Source organism: Grus americana, chromosome 2, assembly GCF_028858705.1.
Source record: "Grus americana isolate bGruAme1 chromosome 2, bGruAme1.mat, whole genome shotgun sequence".
In the NCBI taxonomy this organism is placed as follows: domain Eukaryota; kingdom Metazoa; phylum Chordata; class Aves; order Gruiformes; family Gruidae; genus Grus; species Grus americana.
The window spans coordinates 22,441,901-22,461,778 of NC_072853.1; the positions used below are offsets into that span (position 1 = coordinate 22,441,901).

A 19,878-nucleotide genomic window follows, 5' to 3' on the forward strand; every position below is an offset into this window, starting at 1 on the left:
TTTACTCCTTTCTGCTTCACCACCAGAGGCACGGAGAAGAGATTATTTCTTTCCATTTTCCAGCAAGGTTCTGCATAATTAAAGATTTGTCCATCTCCTCCATCCACTGAGATTTTCTTTTCAGGAGGCTAAATCACCTCATCTGTTTCAATCTTTCCTTATACATGCCACGTTTCTTAGACATCTAATTATTCATTCTTATTGCTCTCCACTGAATTCCAACTGCTCCACATCATTTTTGAAGGATGGTGTCCAAAACAGGGCATGCTATTCCGGGTGAGAACTTACCAAAGCTTAGCAGAGTGAAAACTTCTTCAGAGTGCTTCCAGGCTAGTGTCTATACATTCCAGTACGACATTTCTCTCTTTCACAATACTGGCTCCTGCTCAACTTACATACTATTATGGCTCCCAGATTCTCTGCCAAAGGACTTCTACCTACACCATTTTTCTCTCTCCTATGTCAACCACAGAAACTATCCCTACATAACTACACCACCTTGCATTTATCCTTTTGAATGGCATCATAACATCATAACCATAGCTTGGATTTTTCAGGATAATTTTGGAATATAATACCGCTATTAAATGTTACACTTCTCCCAGCCTTGTGCCATCTGTAAATTCAATGAGTATACAATTTAATTCATTTCTTAACTATTTAATAAAAACACTGAACAAAGCTGGTTACCAAAGAGATAACTGTTCCAAAAAAAAAAAAAAATCCTTCCATAATAACAGTAACCATTTATAAATACTTTTTGGCAACTATAACTCAACTGTTTACACTGACTACACAGTATTTTGCAGTTGCTTCAAAACCATATGCTTCATATATACAACACTGGCAAGCAGAACAAACTTTGCTGCATTAAGGAAACTGGGAATAAATACAAAGGGAAGTACTGAGGCATTGCGAACAAAATGTAATATTGTCAGTATCTAACAATAACCAATAAAGAAAAACTCCACTATTAATATTATATGTGATTTTATAAGAACTTAAGCGAGGATATCAGAAACAGAGCTCAGAGTAATACATTGCTTTACAAAATATCAATTTTATGGCCTATTTCTCTGTTTAATTTTGTGAAAATTTCTCACCATTTATTTTCAAAAAATAAGTCACAGCTTTCATGGCCTGCAAGTATGAAACTCCACTTGAATATACATATTTAAAAATAAACTAAAACTGATTCTGCCTGGAAAATCATTAACAACAAATAATATGCATGTTTTAAACCAGTTGTGCATGGGTTCAAAACCAAACATTTCTTTTATCATGGGAACTTACAGGGCATTCCCTTTTAGAAGAAAGAAAAGACAGCAATTTAACTGTTTAAAGCTCAAATAATATCAGAAGTCACAATTTTGGAATTTTACAATTTGAAATAATAAATATTTTTAATTTGTTATTATGAAAAGAATATTTTCAGCTCCATGCTTTACCTTCTACTCTCAGACTGAATGTCCTAGCTTTGCCAGTTGCTGTTGAATCGTAACATTTTTCGTATGGCCTTCATACTGGCTTAGCACTCTAAAGGGTCCATGGATGAAATACTGGCCCCATCAAAGTCAAAACTCCCTCAGCTTTGACAGAACCAAGATTTCACCTATATCTGCTAAAGTTTTGAAACTTTACAGATATTTTGGAAGCATGAAAAAAATGAAATGACATTTTCCTGGTCCTTAAAAAGTTGTTCATACATATTATGTAGATTTCTATAGCATTCTATGCACGTCCAATATCACATACACCATGCATGTGCATAGACATGCTGTATATAATACTACATGTCTTATCATTCCAGCTTCTCATGCACAGAAAACTCATCACTTCACTGGGAGTTTCATGTATGGAGTATTTGCAGAAAATGGCAAACGGAGCAGTAGTAACTCCTCATATTGTATTCTAATGTAATCACTTAAATTACTGATAAGGAGAGTACAATCTGATTTTCAGTTTTCCCTTCGCAAATAAGGGGTCAGAAAGCAAACGATGCCCGCTTGTAAAACGCCCTCAGCAGGATGTTCTAAATGGGCAATTATTTTGAACATACTCTCCGGTGTGTTTTAATGCTATACAGACATTACTTAATCTACAGAGAGCAGCTTACTTACGTCTGGGGCTCCTTTTCATTTTGCTGTTTTTGCTGTGGTTGAAGAACGTTATTTACCAGCTCAGTGATCCCACTAAAGGGAAACCACCTGTTTGAATAAGCAAATAATGTGACTGAATAACCAACAAAACCACACTAGTTTCAATGTTTTCTCATCCAATGTTAATAGAAATATACAGGCGGAAAAGGCAGAGCCAAAGGGAGTGTGAGCTGCAGTACTAAGTCAGCCACTAAGGATGTAAGGGAAATAAAGTTTTACAGATCACCAGTTCACAAGCAGGCAGCAAGAACCTACATCCAGCTAACATGTGGATGAAGTAAGAAGCTGCAGGCAGCTCTCTTACAAAGCCAGTCAGGAAGCAGATGACAAACTACCTGCAGCCTCTCAGGTATTAGTGAAAGCTAATACCATCAAAGGTGCAGAAAGCAGAACATGGCAAAGGTAGAAAAGTCAAGCCTACTGCATTTTTAAGATATTTTACTTACTGTGTCAGCTGTGGTTTTTGCTCTTCTTTGACCCTAAAAAGATAAGTTTGCACAACTGAGTGCAACATGTTGTAAAACAGCTACCCTGAAGTTCTATAACCTCTATCAAATGGGCAGGAGAAAGTTCTTTCTTTGAGTTAAAAGGAATTCATTTAACATTTCTCATAGGTTTATATTAAGTTGTATTCTCTGCTTATTTCCATTTAGGTTTAAAAAAGGGAAATGCCAAGTATCTACAACTTTTAGTTACAGAATGAAATCAGTAATGTTCTATAACTGGCTTCCAATTCTTTGGACAGAATATCATGTTTCTACATTTCCAGCAATACACTCAGCTATAAATGCAAAGGAAGGTGCTTTGATTACGTTAACTATAATCCTTTTTTTTTTTTTAATTATTTAAAACCAAATTGCCTATCATAATTCAAGGCGAATTTATAACATGTAACATGCCATTTAAAATGTAAAATCCTGAACTCATAGATTAAAGGAAAACCTGCACTATATTTATTAACCTACAAGGATGTCAGGGTCTGCATACAATGTAACTCTAAGAACTAAGGAAGGAAAGCTAAGGAATTTTACTCTGAGTAAAATTTACTAGGACTTGCTAAAAGAAATAATTAGATAATACATAGAGTAGGTCTGTATAGTACTGATTAATATTTGTTCATTGCCTTTAGGAAAATGTTCTATCTGTAATACACGCTTTAATTTAGGTGAGCAAGCCAATGTTCTATGCAATTCCTCCCCACCAGGCCCAAGAATGGACATATATACTCACAGGAATATTTACATCCTCTAATTGCAGATATGTGTCTTAAATATAAAGTTCTAGCTCCTTTATGTGTTCAGAAAAACCAAAAAGGTTCCTAAATAGATACTCTGAATGTCTGAATGGAGAATACTCTCTTACCTAACCAAGCAGGGAGTACAGGCTCTCAATTTAAGCAGATGCTTAATGCTGACCAGAAAATTAAAGCTCACTAAAATAGCTCCACGTCTCCTCCTCCATATGATATCACCGTGAATACCTCTATGAACAGGGTCCAGTGCCTACACAAGAACTAAATAAGTGGACACTAAGACACACTAAAAACTTTCCAAAACTGGCTACAGAAAGGGAAAACTGCAGATGCAGCACACAGTAAAAAGTCTTCTAGCATGGTTTTGCCTCTTCAGGACTTTAGAAATTTATATACAAAGAAATGTTCCAGTACAAAACCAAAAACAACAATTTAAAAAAAACAAACAAACAAACAAAAAAACCCCAAACCCACCCCCCCCCCCACACACACACAAAAAACCACCACTCCAAAACTAAGGAATATGAAAATAAAAATTTCTCATGCAGTCACAATTCCACTCTAACATGCATCTTAATCATAACACTATCTTTCAGCAAGAGATGACATACTAGTTTCTTGACACAGGAAATTCAAAGGGGGGGGGGGGGCGGGAGGGGCAGGGAATCAAAGTATATCCATACTTTCTTCATTAGGCAGCTTAGGATATTCAAATCAGATCCCCCAACATTAAGAGACTAAAAGGTCTTTATGGTCAACTGCGAGAAGGAGACACTCCCAGACAATGATTCAGAGCTCCTAAGTCACATGCCTAGAGGTAGAGGGTGTAACTATCACCTCCCTGGTAATTGGACAAGGAAAACTGAATATACAGCTAACCCGTGGTTCCTTTTATTCCTCTCCATACGTCACTCCCAAACATATTTACTGGACACTTTTAAGTTATTACTGCATTGTGTTTTTTTTCTATTGAACTAAACAAAGGAAATCTGAACACTTCACATAATCAGATGATAGTCAACACCTTTCCTTTGGATAGTGACCGTGCTCAATATCTTTCACATGTGAACTGAGATCAAAATAGAGTAAGTTCGAAATTGCAATAGTGCACACTAATTCTGAGTGTGCCGTTTGAAATCTTTGGTATGTTTTTTTTCCAGAGGATCTAGTATCTTTACGTAATAGTGTATGTTTGGTGACTTCAGTTGCAGCTGCAAACCCTTGGTATTTTTGAAAATCTTACAATCAGATTTTTAGTTTAGCACCATTAAATAAAAAACATTGCCCATTAGCAGACATTTTGAAAACCTGCATTTAAAATTATTTTCCCAGCATTTTATAGGAACAGTGTGTTCTAAGTCAGGATGCAATTCGACCCCACGATTCAAAATATATCTCCTATGCAATAATCTTTTCTCCTCCTACATTTCTGTGTCTCATCCACTATACAATTTCCAACACCGCAGTTACGTGAGGACAACAGCCTCCATTATTATGTAACTGTGACGCATTCCTTGAGCACTCTCCATACATCCTTCGGTCCCTGGATTAGGCAATGAACTTCCTTGACTTTATAACAACCATGGAGGGCAAGCTACAATTTGAAAAGAAATCTATTGAAAAAAAATTGATTCTACCATATGAACTTAATATTGACGTTGGGGATCAACAGGCCTGGACCCTTCAGGTGTACAGCACAGATATTTATCTTTCAAGGTCAGGGAGCAGATGGACATTCTGGGTCTAAATCAGCAAGCAATAGGCTCTCTTTCCAAAAGACTCTTCAATCAGATTAAATTAGGAGTAGAAGTTGTAGTAACTGATAGAAATAATGACATATTAGATGAAATACACAGAATGCATTTTTAATACAGCTGTGGTTTAAACAGCTTTTTCTAGACAAAAGACTGAAGACATGTTTGGGGAGATCCAGATTTCAGAATCGGCCATCCTTGGCAGGGATAAACATCCCAATATCTATCTCAAAACCAAGAGCACTCTCAAGATTCACGACTTTGCCATTTATGGACCCACAAGCACAAGGAGATCTGATCTGCAGGAATAGCCCGGGTATACCTAATGTCTGCTAGAAACACCGAGTTGAGCATAAAGCATATAACATCCTATGTCACTTTCCTTTAAAAATGAAACAGGGCAGTAGTTACAGTCCTTTTCTCAGTGGCTTTCTATGCTCTCCTTAGGCTGTGGGGATCAAAAGCATATCCCTTATCTCCTAACCACCTCATTGAGGTGGTTAGAAGAGGCTAGGCTGGGATGGAAGTTTCATTGAAGCTAAGAGTACTGGACATACAAATCAGTCTTTTGTTTGGGATTCTGATTTTCTTCATCCATGAATAACAACATCTGGATTTTTATTCATTATTACAATTAATGTTGTCATTGATGTTGTCAGTATCAATTTAATGAAGTTGTCGATGCTTCTACAGTAGCTATTTTTATGAAATATATTGCTTATGAAGTCTGGAGAGTGGGAGACTTGCATGAAATTTTAAGCTTAGAGAACACAAAGCCTAATGGCCCAAAACTCAAAGCAGAATATACGTACAGTAGTCTCAATGAGCAACACATGTTATACTAAACTTGACTAAGAATTAAGATGAAATATTAATGCCCAGAACTATCTGGTTTTCCTAACCCAAATCATACAGGAACAAGGAGGGGTAGTCTCAGATCTATAAAAAGAATCATCACATTTTGCTTCCTCTGCAGATACAATACTGTCATTGACCTCCAGCTGTGTTCACAGCAAAGAAGTAGAGAATAACTGAGAGAAGACTGCAGCAAATAATCTTGTCTCAAATATAGATTTCTAGTTATGTACATAAAAAAACATCTGTAGAGCTGCTATCTTTCAAATAAAAACAACAGCATGAATGCTAACTACTTGACACCAACATTTATTATAAAGTGAATTAATCTGAATACTATACTCAGGATTTGCATTTGTTCTTCTTTGCATTCCAGACCCCACTAGCCCAGATGTCAGTACAGAGCCAGCAGCTCTCTCAAGAGTCAAGATGCCAACACGCAGTCTTTGAAGGGAAGACCGTATTCTCTCTCTCGCTCTTCAGTAACTGTCCCCAATTATTAGCCCATTTGAACTATTCCAAAATCATTTGATAATTAGCAAATGCCTTCTCAAGGCAAACCTAGTGAAAAGCAAAAAGTGAAGACAAAAGTATAAATTCAGTTTACAGGTTTTAAGTTAGATACTGCTATTTCTTGCACAGAAGTCTAAAAATGGAGATAGTACTAATTCACAGGACTACTGTGACTACACCACACTATAGAGTATTCTGAAAAGGAAAAAGGATTATGCAGAAGCCATGTCCCATAAGTAGCAAAAAGAGGGTATCCCTGTGTTTGTGATGCTTGTGATAGTTGCTAGAAAAGTGAAAAATCTTATGAAAAGTCTATTACTAACTAATACCTATCAAGGAGATATTTTTAAAGCCATCCTTTACAAGCTGATGCTTCCATCACCTGACCAAAGAAGTTCTAATCCATGTGAAAGGCAAAGAGACTGTGTCCTTTGGAGCACACAGGTTTAAATGAAAGACACTTCAACAAAAAATTCATAAGCAGATCAAAACCAAACGCAACTTAAATTACCTTAATACACTAAATTGTGTAGGTGCCAAACATACACTAGATGAACAAATTTGTTCATGTTTTGTGGTAATATATGCTGCTTACCAAATGTCTGTGAAAGTCTGTAAAAACTTCAGGTTACAGGTAAATCCTTGCCATACTTACAAAGGAGAAGAAATTACTCCTGCCACTGGAAATGTTTAACCAGATATCATCAACAAGCTGGGATTTCTGCATTTTGTGGCTCATCACTTACCCTCCAAAACCCTGATTGCACATTAAAGGAAAAGAGTAAAAAGGATATCACTGTCGAATCCCTCCATGAAACTTTTCACAGATTAAAAATGCAATAACTAAATTAACACTTTGCAACAATCTTCAAAAAATATAGCATTATCCAACACGAACCGGGCTGAAGACTGCATGGGAAGCTGGTAAGAAAAGAAAAAGTGAGTGATTTCAGTCTTCAGCACTTTTAAAAGACTTTGATTAAGGTATGTAACTGTTTCTCAGGATTTTACACATTCCCATTCTCATAGTACATGATCATAATCTTTTAAAAGTGTTTACCATCACCAGTATTCTTAATGTAGAAAAACTTTCTCCCCGGGATACTCTGGAAAATGTTGCTGAAAATAGAATGGGATTTAAAGATCCAATGACACAATTCTAACCCCCCCCCCCTTCCCCCTGCCTCCCACTCTTTCTCACCAAAAATGACATTCAGTGGGTAACTGTATCTAAACCTCTGTAGGGATGCCTCTTCCCTTGGTCTAACTAGGGACTGTGCTGAAAAAGGGGGAAGATTTTCAGCTCCAGCCACATTCAGAGGTTTCCACCACCCTGTCTTAGAGTGGTCCTTTAATCCATTTTCCTAGATTGCCTGCTGTGGACTCTTTCTTTTCCTTTTAGGAACCTTTGTAACGGTATCCCGGTGATATGCCCTGGACCAAGAGGCACTTAAGAAAAAGGATTAGTATGCAGTGACTATCTGCTCATATGTCAGAAGTCGAGATATATGACACATACACAATATATAACTTTGCCTGTACCCACTCTTGACAAAACAGTGGAGTTAACACAGTCACACAGTTAAATATGTGTAAAATCAGCTATTTTCTTGAAAGAGGGCACCTCTACAGAGTGGTAAGTTAAACCATAAATATGTTTAACTCCAAGAAAAGAGAGTTAAGGAGGTTAAATATAAATGCCATGTCAATTGGATAACTATAAAATATTTACATATTAACTGAATTGATTCCCTGCGTTGATTATCCTATTGATGCTATAAGAACATTCACCATAGAACATTCAGCTTAATTATTTTTGATCAAAATTAAAGTCTTTATTTTACATGACTGCTCCAAGTTTTTTATGAATTTAGAGAGTATAGGTAGTTGAAATAAGAAGGATCATATTTTTGACAATAAAGCAATATCTTTTCAAAGGAAAGATTTTCCTGAAGAAGTGTGTAGGTGATTTTCCTGACTAATTTTGACCTGTTTGTAACAAAAGTATCAGCAGTCTCCACAAAAACACCTCCAAGATCAGTAGCTGAGAGGTGACCGGACATTTGGTATTGGCAAACAAACAGGTCGAGAAGTTGGGTTCTTGGTCTAGAAACAATATCTATAACACAGAATCAATTTAAAATCTATCTAAATCCAAGCTGAAGAGGTTAAACATCATAGAATCATAAAATCATAGAATCATAGAATGGTTTGGGTTGGAAGAGACCTTAAAAATCATCTAGTTCCAACCCCCTTGAAGTCCAATCTGAAGTGATGTTAAAGATAAAAGAGAAACAACAAGAAAGCACCATACACGCTTTACGGACAAGCACAGATCTGTATATGCTCCTGTATAATAGTCCCAACTGAATGAGCTCCATGCATGAATCTCATATGAACACCCCCCATAAACACAATAAATTCTGTAAGACTAAGACTACTCTAACATTTAGATGAGAATTAGAAATGGAATAGTTTTATCAAATGTTCCAGACGAACAAGTCTCAAGGTGAAATTTTGACACTGATATTTTTAGAAAATATATACTGAAATGTGGTTCACTGCAACTGAAAACTTAATGCTCAACAGCCCTGTACTTTCATCTCTAAAACTGAAGAGTCTGACAGTATGTTTTGATTATTTCAGAACCAGCACAATAAATCAGACTCTGCTTATCTTAGGATATGAACTCTTCAGGGCAAAAATGTTTCCTATTATTTGTTTCTGGAGTAAGAGATAAAGACATTGTGTTCTGCAAATGAAAGCTCCCACACTTCTCACACATTTCCTAGTTTGGTCAGACTTCTTCCTTTCTGTTATGTTGCTGATAGTAAAACCATAAAATAAGTGTCAAAATCACAAATCTGTACATGAGAAAATGACTGCAATAATAAATACTACACTGAATGGTAGCCATTATGTTATGTGCCATTCCAATAATTAATTCATGGATCAATGCTCTCTTTTGAAGGTTATCCAATATTGTAAGCAGGAGGCCTCAACCAGGGAGGTGATATTAAAAGGTCAATGTTAAAAATCTAGTATTTGTCCAAACCTACCACATTGTTTAAAATGGGCTACTGCAGCTCTTTCCTATATTTAGCAAACAAAAGATTATTTTGGTGATCATAGAGTAAGTGGGCATTTGTGACCGTCAGCACTATAATTGGTTGCCATGTGGAATACGCCAGCTGCTTCCCACTTGGGTATCTTGTGTCTGCTGAGGGAACAAGGCATGTAAAAAACTAGGAAAGAAAAATTATAAAGCAATAATTAACAGAAAATCTTGGATCAAGCAAATTTGTCAAAGAGGGGCAATAAAAATAGCTAGAAGACAGCAGCATTATTTAGAAGACAGTAGTATTATTCACCCTGTATAAACACATTAACATAAGAAAATACATTCAGTGAAGAATTGTCTTCCAATCTTAAAGTTCCAGAAGTTTTTTTCAGGTTGTCACAATACCAACTTTCTTGAACTAGGAGTTTTATCAGTCTGATCTTCTCTGGGTAAATTATCCATTACCTCTTACTTATTCTTCTCTGACACCACACATAATAGCCGCAAGATCTAACTTGCAAGATGTAAAATCCAAAATTAGCCCGTGTTAGAAATGCAGTAAGAGCAAAACAAAGATCCGGTTAATGGATATGACGGCTGTCAAGGGTAGCAGTTAGAGCAAGCAAGTTTCAAGGAGGCCTTGAGCCTTAGTAAATACGTCTGTAACAGAAGTTTACCTATTCAGTTAGGCTCATTTAAAGAGCATTACATAATTCTTCACTAGAATGAATTTCCAAATCCAATTTCAAGGACATGAGATACAGGTAAATACCTCCTTGAATTTAACTGGATTATTCTGTCAGTGGACTCCTTTCTAGACACAAAAAAAAGGACTACCTTCCTACAAATACCCATTTTCTTGGGACGCAATAGTTTAATCATTTGTCGTCTGTCCTGCAGAGTATTTGGTCACCCTGCTGTGTCTCTCGCACAATCTGAAAATCCCTGATTTCTCTATAATCTCAGTGTCCATACTATACGCAGGCTGAAAAGCCTTACGTTGGAGCCTGACACTTCTTCAAGGCCTCTACGTAAGCAGTAACTGCCTTCACTCAGGATGTTCAGGGTGTTCTAAACTATACTAGCAAAATTTTAGCTGGTTAAGCTTTAAAATCATGTATATTTAAGTTCATTGGGAGAAAAAAAAAGTTTTATTTAGGTTTAACCTTTTCTTTCCAATTTAATAAATGTTACTCTCATAAATCCTGATATGCAGATATTTCAGGTAGGTGATTTATAGAGAAAAAAAATACTCAACCTAAAAGAGAAAGAGTCAAATCAGAAAAGACTCCTGGACTTTCCTCTCATTTTCAAAGAAGGGACACAGGCCAATTTGTCCAATTATCATGCAAGATTTGTTACTAAATGTAATTCTGTGTAATTATGGGGACACCATAGCAAGTCTCAGGTGAGATTCAGGTTGAAAATGTTTGAGTTACATATACTGTTACAATCCAATCTCCCAATAAAAATTCATTTTTGACAGCTAGAATTCATTTGAATGTATCTATTTTTAAACAAAATTGAAGAAAAATCTCATTATCTTTTACTTTATCACTGTTAGTTTGAATTTAGCCAGGTTTTGGTTTTGCTTGGGTTTTTTCCTACATTTTTAAGAATGGTAACAAACAGTCAACTGGAAAGAATATTTTCCTTCAATATAAGCCTTAAGTCAAATACTCTACTCTTACACCTCATGTTACTTTAAAAAAAAAATCACGATTCACTACAGGCGTGCTGAAAAAGCACTTAGGTCTGCCACCATAGTCTTTTAATATTTTGTGTAACAGAATAAAAAAAGTTTTATAGTCTTGCCTCTGAGATGTGTGAAACATATCACAACAGCTGCATTACAGAAAGCCATCCTTTACTTCTGGAAATGAAGATGACTATAACGCAATGACTGTGAATTATATTGTCCTGTTCATGACCAAATTGCAAACGTTTACCAATATCATTGATAGTAACAACACATGCATAAATATATCCCAGTGTAACAAACAAGTTTGCAAGACTACTCAAGCTTGAGTAAATCTGCAATCTCTGTGCACAATTTTACCGGTGAACTTCAGTAGCAGATAATCAAATACCATTTTAGTTGTTGTCCTATACTTATTTTTCTTACAAAGACAAAAAAAGTGGGGGTTTTTTCCAGAGAAAGGTCTTTCTCTTAATATTTCATTCCATTTAAATGAAAATTGCAATCATAATGATTTTTAAGGGATATTTATTACAGTGTCTGGATTGCAACTTTCCTCATTTAATGTAATTTCTATTAATTCTATATTGGAAAGATGAGACTTTATATTTTACTTATGCTTCAGTCTGTTTTGCAACTAGCTGAAACTCATAGGGAACTCATTAAACAAAGCAGAAAGCCTAATTCTAAAGCCGATACAAAAGCTAGGATACTGAAATCAAACACATTTAATCCCTTTTCAGAGCATTAGTTGAATTCTACATAATATATTTTAAATATTCTGCCAAAAAAAGATAGCCTCACAAGTAATGAGTGTCCAGATGTAACAATGTAAGTAGAGTTTCCTTTTAGAGCAAACTACTCCCAAAAAGCAGGTTTTGTTAGGGATTTTGGTTGGGGTTTTTTTACTTCTTCAACAGTAGATGGCATTCCAAGCATCTCCTGCAGAAAGTGCTTTCCTAGGTGCTTGTTCTGTCACCAGCTGCTTCAGCCAAACGTGCAACCCTGGGCTCAGCTGCTAGCAGGTGAATTAAATAAAAATTCATTTTAACTCTGTAATTAATTTGAAATGCATTGGTAATTACTTTGGTCTTGATATGTTATTTTGCCTGTTAAAGAAGGGATTTGATAACATTATTAGCTATAATATATTCACCAGGTGAAAATCATGCACACTAAAGAGCTTAACAACTATACAACAGATAGTAAGGTAGTATTTCTCTGACTGTGCCATTTAATCACATGAAATGGATTCAGATTTCTTCCAGAGCGCAAGCAATCCTAGAGAAGGATTGCAGAGGAAATAACAGGAAGAGAAATAACAAATATCATGAATTTGTTGTTCTTGTTCTCAGCCTCTTCAACAATCAGCCTTACAGAGAGCCCGTTTGCAGGGCAGACTGAGGTCCTGCATCCGCTCCTACACGAAGCTCTGAAGGACCACCACGGAATAAACAGTGCTATTGGCAGTATAAGTGCTTCATCAGTAAGGCTGGCTTACTAAATGGCATGAAAAATCCAAGCTTGCTACCAAAAAAGAAACACAACACAGCTTCTGCTGTGAAAACAAGATTAGGTTCTAAGACTTAAACAGGAAATGAAAAAACAGGAGAAGAAAAATAAATGAGACATACAACAGTAACGCAGAATCTATTGTTCCATGCAAATTGTGTGACAATACTTTCCAATAGATTTACTTTACTGTACCATCTTCTTGTTAAAGAAGAGAAAATGTGATTATATATATCTATCATAGATATGGCCATGTTTAATAGCCAATTTATCAAGAAACCACTCATTTTTGCTGATTTGCTGTTGCTGTTCACATAAATCTTGAGAGGTGGAAATTGTATTATTGTTGAAGAAATCTTTTTAAAACTTTCTGAGGGAATAATTCCAATATTCTTAAGACCTTCTGTTATGAGAATAAACCATAAAATCCTGTTTTTCTCCTGAGAATATAATTAACTGAATAAAAATATAAATGGGAATACTTTTAGCTCACTTTGAATTTTCCAGTGATAATCTACTATATCTATTGAATTATCTACATACTCTACAGAATTTATTAGTTTCTGTCTGGGAAATCACTGGAAATTACTGTGATATAATCTCATCTATCTGTGTTATGATCTCCCTATCTACATGAGGTATTTGAGGTAAATACAATGCCCAGTTTACACGCTACTGAAATAAAACACAAGTGGTTTTATTTAAAAACAGATGTTGTCTAGTGATTCATTTGATGCATGGAAGAGCTAGAACCATAAATAGAATACTATTATAAACTGTCTGCATAACCAGTTATAATAACACAGTTTACAGTAAGGGAAATGTTCTTTTCCATGGGTTTTATAAGCCTGAATCAATGTTCCACTAAGAAATAAAAGATATCAGTCTATTTTTATTTTTTTTTCACAGAATGGTTTGTTATTTCTGTCTACCTGTCTGCTTTGATCAGCACTCTGTTGGGGTTTGTTTACTATTTGCATCTTTATTTTAAAGAGAATTAAAGTTAGAACTTTGGAACTCATCAAATTTTTCTAGATGTTTTCTGATTCTTTTTCTGAGTCCCCTTGCCTTGTACTCATTGTATGAATACGGCTCTCCCTGTCTGAAGAGTTTATTTAAAATGATAATTTTTGTGGAAATTTTTATTTCTTATGTTGTACAGATGTTTTTACAACTAGCAAGCAAAGTGAATCTAATCTTTATCACAGGTGCCAATTAAACTAGAGTGTTCTAATTTTTCACAATTATTTTTATCTAGTGACTAAGCATTAGGCTCAGGAGATGAACATAATCCAAAACTATGAACATAGACAGATTTGGAATTACTGATGAATTTGCATACATTCCACTCTCTCTACAGTTCATTTCAACTTTTAAGGGCTTAAATCTGATGTTCAAAGAATACTACCTGTCTTAAAAGAGGAACTGCTTTGGTAAAAATATTCTAAACAGAAACCAACTCATCTGGTCTAATTCATGAAGTAAATGCCACTTCAAAAAGAAAAGAAAAGAAAAGAAAAGAAAAGAAAAGAAAAGAAAAGAAAAGAAAAGAAAAGAAAAGAAAAGAAAAGAAAAGAAAAGAAAAGAAAAGAAAAGAAAAGAAAAGAAAAGAAAAGAAAAGAAAAGAAAAGAAAAGAAAAGAAAAGAAAAGAAATAAGAAAGGAAAAGGAAAAGGAAAAGGAAAAGGAAAAGGAAAAGGAAAAGGAAAAGGAAAAGGAAAAGGAAAAGGAAAAGGAAAAGGAAAGGGAAAAGGAAAGGGAAAGGGAAAGGGAAAAGGAAAAGGAAAAGGGAAGGGAAGGGAAGGGAAGGGAAGGGAAGGGAAGGGAAGGGAAGGGAAGGGAAGGGAAGGGAAGGGAAGGGAAGGGAAGGGAAGGGAAGGGAAGGGAAGGGAAGGGAAGGGAAGGGAAGGGAAAGGAAGGGAAAGGAAGGGAAGGGAAGGGAAGGGAAGGGAAGGGAAGGGAAGGGAAGGGAAGGGAAGGGAAGGGAAGAAAAAAGAAAAGAAAAAAGAAAGAAAAGAAAAAGAAAAGAAAAGAAAAGAAAAGAAAAGAAAAGAAAAGAAAAGAAAAGAAAAGAAAAGAAAAGAAAAGAAAAGAAAAGAAAAGAAAAGAGAAAAGACAAGAGAAAAGAAAAGAGAAAAGAAAATAGAAAAGAAAAGAGAAAAGAAAAGAGAAAAGAAAAGAGAAGAAAAGAAAAGAGAAGAAAAGAAAAGAGAAGAAAAGAAAAGAGAAGAAAAGAAAAGAAAAAAGAAAAGAAAAGAAAAGAAAAGAAAAGAAAAGAAAAGAAAAGAAAAGAAAAGAAAAGAAAAGAAAAGAAAAGAAAAGAAAAGAAAAGAAAAGAAAAGAAAAGGAAAAAAAAAAACTTTTGCAGAACACATTGGTGAGATTAATCTTTAATGATTTTGATGTTTTTGGCCCGGAACTAAAATTCTTTCAAATAGCTTCCATATCACAAATTGCACACTAAGCAGAAGCTTAAAAGCATTTAAATGATCTGCTATAAAAATTAATGAAAATTATTTCTTTCAGCCTAAGACGTAAGGGCCTCTGATCAGAATTCCTTAGCCTCTCCAAAATATCTTGTTTTGGCTGAGAATACCAATAGTTTTAAAAGCTAAAACTATTTAATTTGGATTAATTTTCATTAGCTCCTGCCGCATATGAACCTCTGCAGTGGCCAGTGGCTGACGGTAACTGAGACATTCTCTGGTTGAGTGAGCCGGGGTTTTATTCAGCCTATTAAAATCTGGCTACACCAAAACTTGAGAAGTGTGATTAATGTTTTGGGTCCATTAGATTTGATGTTCCAGAATACAATGTAGGTTGATGAATCAGGCTGTTCTAAATTTCAAGGCTGTAGTGACATCATATATTTCTTTTCTCTTTGAGTGTTAATTTCCTTCAGGGACTTTTTACAGGTTACCCAGCAAATTGGTTTAATATGCAGTGAAAAAATTCTTAAATTTAATATCTCTCTGCATCATAGAATGAAGAATGAAACGAGAATCTGATCTATGTAACTATTCCCATTGCTCAATAAAAGTAAAATATCTAGTCTTGAAATAGGCTCCAGGAAAGAACCCTGGAATCCAAAAATGAAAAGCCATAACCACACAAAAACGGTGTTTTACAATTTCGTAAACTGTGGTTTACAATTTAGTAAATTCTGTGTTTATTTACAGTCTTTTCACTGGCTTTCATAGGACAACTACTCATACACAAGTATAACTACTCCTCTGAGCAAACTATCTAACCTCTGTGTTCTTACATAAATTATAGTCTAAAACAATAGACATTGTTCAAACATTTAATTTCATTCTTCTTCTGGTTCAGCAATACATCACAGTGGTTCCCAAAATTAGTACAGACTTTTCTGTAAAAATCAAAATTCCCTCCCAGAAGTGGTGAAAAACTTCAATTGGGTGATTACTTTTAACATAGATTTTTAAAAATATAAATAAAGTATAACTGAAACTGTAACAGTCTTATAGATTTCTGTCTGACTTTGCTTTCTTCTATTTTTTCCTAAGATTAACTTTCCTAGTCAGGCTGCAAAAAATCTTCCAACGGTCAGAGGCAAAATCAAGCGTCTAGGTTGGTAGCCTTTAAAGCTTTTCACCAAATACCAGTGAAAATTCTGTGTGCAATTAAACATCATACTCTAATTAAATAAAACTACAGTATTCTTTCAACAATTAATATTTCAGTGCTGACTCAACACGTAAACTTCCTGAAAGGCTGTAACATCTCTTGCATGGTGTTATAAAGAAGAATCTGAAGTTTGCCCCCTTTTTTTCTGTTTCCTTAGAATAAATTTAGGGACCAGTTAAGAACGCAGAACCCTCTCCCTGACTTACATGTTATCTATCTGGAACACTCATTATTTCTTTGTAAGAGTGATCAGGTTTGGATTCCAGAAACTTAGGATTGGCCATAATAGGTTAAAGGCACTTGTAGGGGGAAGGCACGGGTAGAAAAAAAGAACTTCAGTCCCCTCAGATCTCACATGCTTCCTCCAGCAAAACTACACCTGTACTAGAGGCACAAATGGAATGCTCCCTGTAGAAATACTTCCCTTTCTGAGCATTGTTCTTCATAAAGATATGTTATTCAAACTCTTCTGTGAAGAGAAGTTCTAAATGTTTAATAATGGAATTCTGAATCGCAGCTTTGGATGATCATTTAACTCCTAAGTCTTTATTGTAATGCAGACACTCATTGTTCTCATTTCCAGCTAATTACAAGCATTCATTCATGTCTGTTTGCAATTAGGGGGCATTTAAAATGAATAGAACTGCCATTCATGAAGACACTATATATAAATGAAAATTAGTAAACACGAAGTGACATCAAAAACAGTCCAGACAATAGTCCTATGATTTAAAATGTAGCACATGCTAAACATCCTTGAAAAACTCAGTGGCTCACACGTTTTGCAGAGCTACAACACTAGTACCATTTCTAATTGGGAGTATGAAACAAATTTTGTAAATTCAGCATTTTCTTAAATCCACACTTGCAGGAGGAATCAGAAGTAAAGGCAAGCTACAGAAAACAAGTTTGAAAGTGATTCTCAGGTTCATAATTGTGAATTTGTATGCTGCTGCTTTGTAAGGAAAATACTAGCCCCTTTCTTCTGAGGAAGGAGGTACACACATTTTTGCTTAAAGAGGCAGTGAGAGAGAATAAAATGTATTTCACACATGAAAAATCTACCCAAAATCAGCACAAGGAGTATGGTTTTCAAAACTGCAGAAATTCCTGATGGGAGGATGCTTACTACATTTCAGGATACTACATTCTCGTTAGTCATTGTCTATCCCAAGCACAAGTTCAATACACACAGTCATGTGTGAGGGGCAAATGAGAAAATAGGGCATTAAATAGCTTAATGTGTAATAAAAATTAGACCTACTACTACCTTCTGTCTTGTCTGAATCTTCCAAACTGCAATTTAAGCTCAATACTTCTGTCCCGTCATCTACGGGCATGAAGAGCAGCCTTTCATTTCTTCGAAAATCTTAAAGTTCCCCTCAGTCTTCTGTCCTGAAGCATATCAACGTTGTTCAGCATCTCCTCACAGCATGTTTTCGAGAGATCTCACCTGGACTGCTGTCAACTAATCCATTGCTATTTTGAGCTGCAGTCTTCAAAACTGGACCCATTCCAGCTGGGCATTTACTGGTGCTGATTAGAACTGAAGGACTGCCTCAGAGTTTTGTAGGACGTAGTAATGTTTATGCAAGCTATGATGGCAAATACCCTTTCCATAACAACATGGACAATTCAAGTCCATGTTCAGCATAAGAGGCAGTTTAGAGCCTAGATATTGCATTTGGGAATTGCCACCTAATCAGTTGCTAACTTCAGTTTAAATGTATGATTACATCTAAGCATAGTACATACTGAATAATGTCCTTGTTTAACATCATTCAATAATTTTAGACCATATCTCTAATTTGTCAAAACAATTTTAAACCTCTTTTCTAACAGGCGTGTAAGTGCACCTTATTCCATCACTGTGGACATTAATGAAAGTGCTTGACAAGTTCAGTAAACTTTCATTTAGTCCATCTTTCTGTTTAGACAGAAACCCATCCACAGATAGTAAGTAAAACTTTCTGACTGTTACTCATTGGTATGTATTACTATTCTACAGCAGTTTTCTCTATATCATCTGCCCCGGCTTGCTTAGGAATATGTTCTGCAAGATGATATTAAAGCCTTCCTCAAGTCAAGATATGTTATCTATTGCTACTTCTCTGTCTACAGAACCTGATACCTGTTGCAGGATTAAATTAGATTTTTTGGCATGATTTGTTCTTGGTAAATCCACAGTGTCTGTTATTCATTTCTTTTTTATCTTCTAGATACTTACAAGAACTTGCTTATTTCGTCCACTGTTTTTATGGGAATTAAAGTGGGCTGATTCACTTCTAATACTCTCGCTCTTCTTCCACCCACAGCAGCCCCACTTTTTGAAGGGGGATTCTGTGTTTGCTCTTTTCTAGTCCTCTCTGAGAGCATATCCAGAAAGGAGATTCCATCAGATTTCCTCAACTCTTAAAATAGCTTAGAATAGCATCCATGAGACCCAGCTAATTACTAATTGTATTATTACTTTGTGGCTCACAACTACATTTGCATTCACAATTTTAGAGATCTCCTAGCATCTCAGCTAATTAAAACACTACTTTAGCCAACAGAAATAGAAAACTACTTTCTAAAGCCTTGTCTATTCAGACCATTCGGTCTGAATACAAATATAAGTAGAAAGTTTAATCTTGAACTTCTAGGATCAAAACAAGGTATAGAATACCTGTGACCACTTTTAAAATTTTTGTCATTCCCATTCCTGAAAAAATTGCAACAGTTCTCTGTAGGTATGGAACACTCTCTCCTATAATTAAAACACTTGTATTAACCAAGAAACAAAATTTAAAACTGTTTAATACTAGTGGGCAACAGTGTCTTGGAAAGCCCAATCGTTTCTTCCTATGTACAGGTGATCCCTATTCACCAAAGACAGAGGAGGTTCATCTGTCACAGCCCTGCCAGGCCTGTCTGTGGCACTGCTTGCCTATAGCAAACATTTCACTTTTTTTTTTAACTTATCTGGCCTATTCCCCCAAGATCTCAGGATTCTTAGTCACGGCTGAATTCTTACTTGAAGAAGTGACCCTGACGGAGAACAGAAATTTCACAGAGAGATGGATGTGCTTGTCACAGCTGCAGAAACAACACGTTTTGAAACTGAGCCTTACTTAGAGTCTCAATTTTTTCATATAGAAAATAATACTCATTTTATTTTTCCTTCGGAAGAGACACCAGCTCTAAGGAGAAGAAACTAAGTAGCTAAATTGAATCCCAACACTCACGAAGAAGGTATACAATTAAAAAATTTACTTAAACTTTTCTTTCCAAACAATGTACAGCAAAAGAGGGGTGAAAATAGTGACCAGCAAAACTGCAATATTAAAGAGTTCAGAAAAGATGGGCAAGAATGGCATGAGGACTGGCGAAAATGTCAGTGAGACCTGACTTTAGGATTTTTTAACCTTACTGGAAAAGTTGATT

The 19,878-nt window shown here is 35.6% G+C and overlaps 1 protein-coding gene across 38 annotated transcripts in view; it reads right to left on the reverse strand.

Annotated features, from left to right (window-relative positions):
* Positions 1-19,878, reverse strand: part of RIMS2 (regulating synaptic membrane exocytosis 2) — a 502,429-nt gene that overhangs the window by 421,539 nt on the left and 61,012 nt on the right. The window contains exon 1 of one of the 38 annotated variants that reach the window (XM_054816637.1): positions 2,121-2,201. The exons of the other annotated variants lie outside the window; for them this stretch is intronic. The gene's annotated coding sequence lies outside the window, so the exon portion shown is untranslated. Of the gene's footprint in view, positions 1-2,120; positions 2,202-19,878 lie in introns of those variants that run through there. 38 annotated transcript variants of the gene reach the window in all.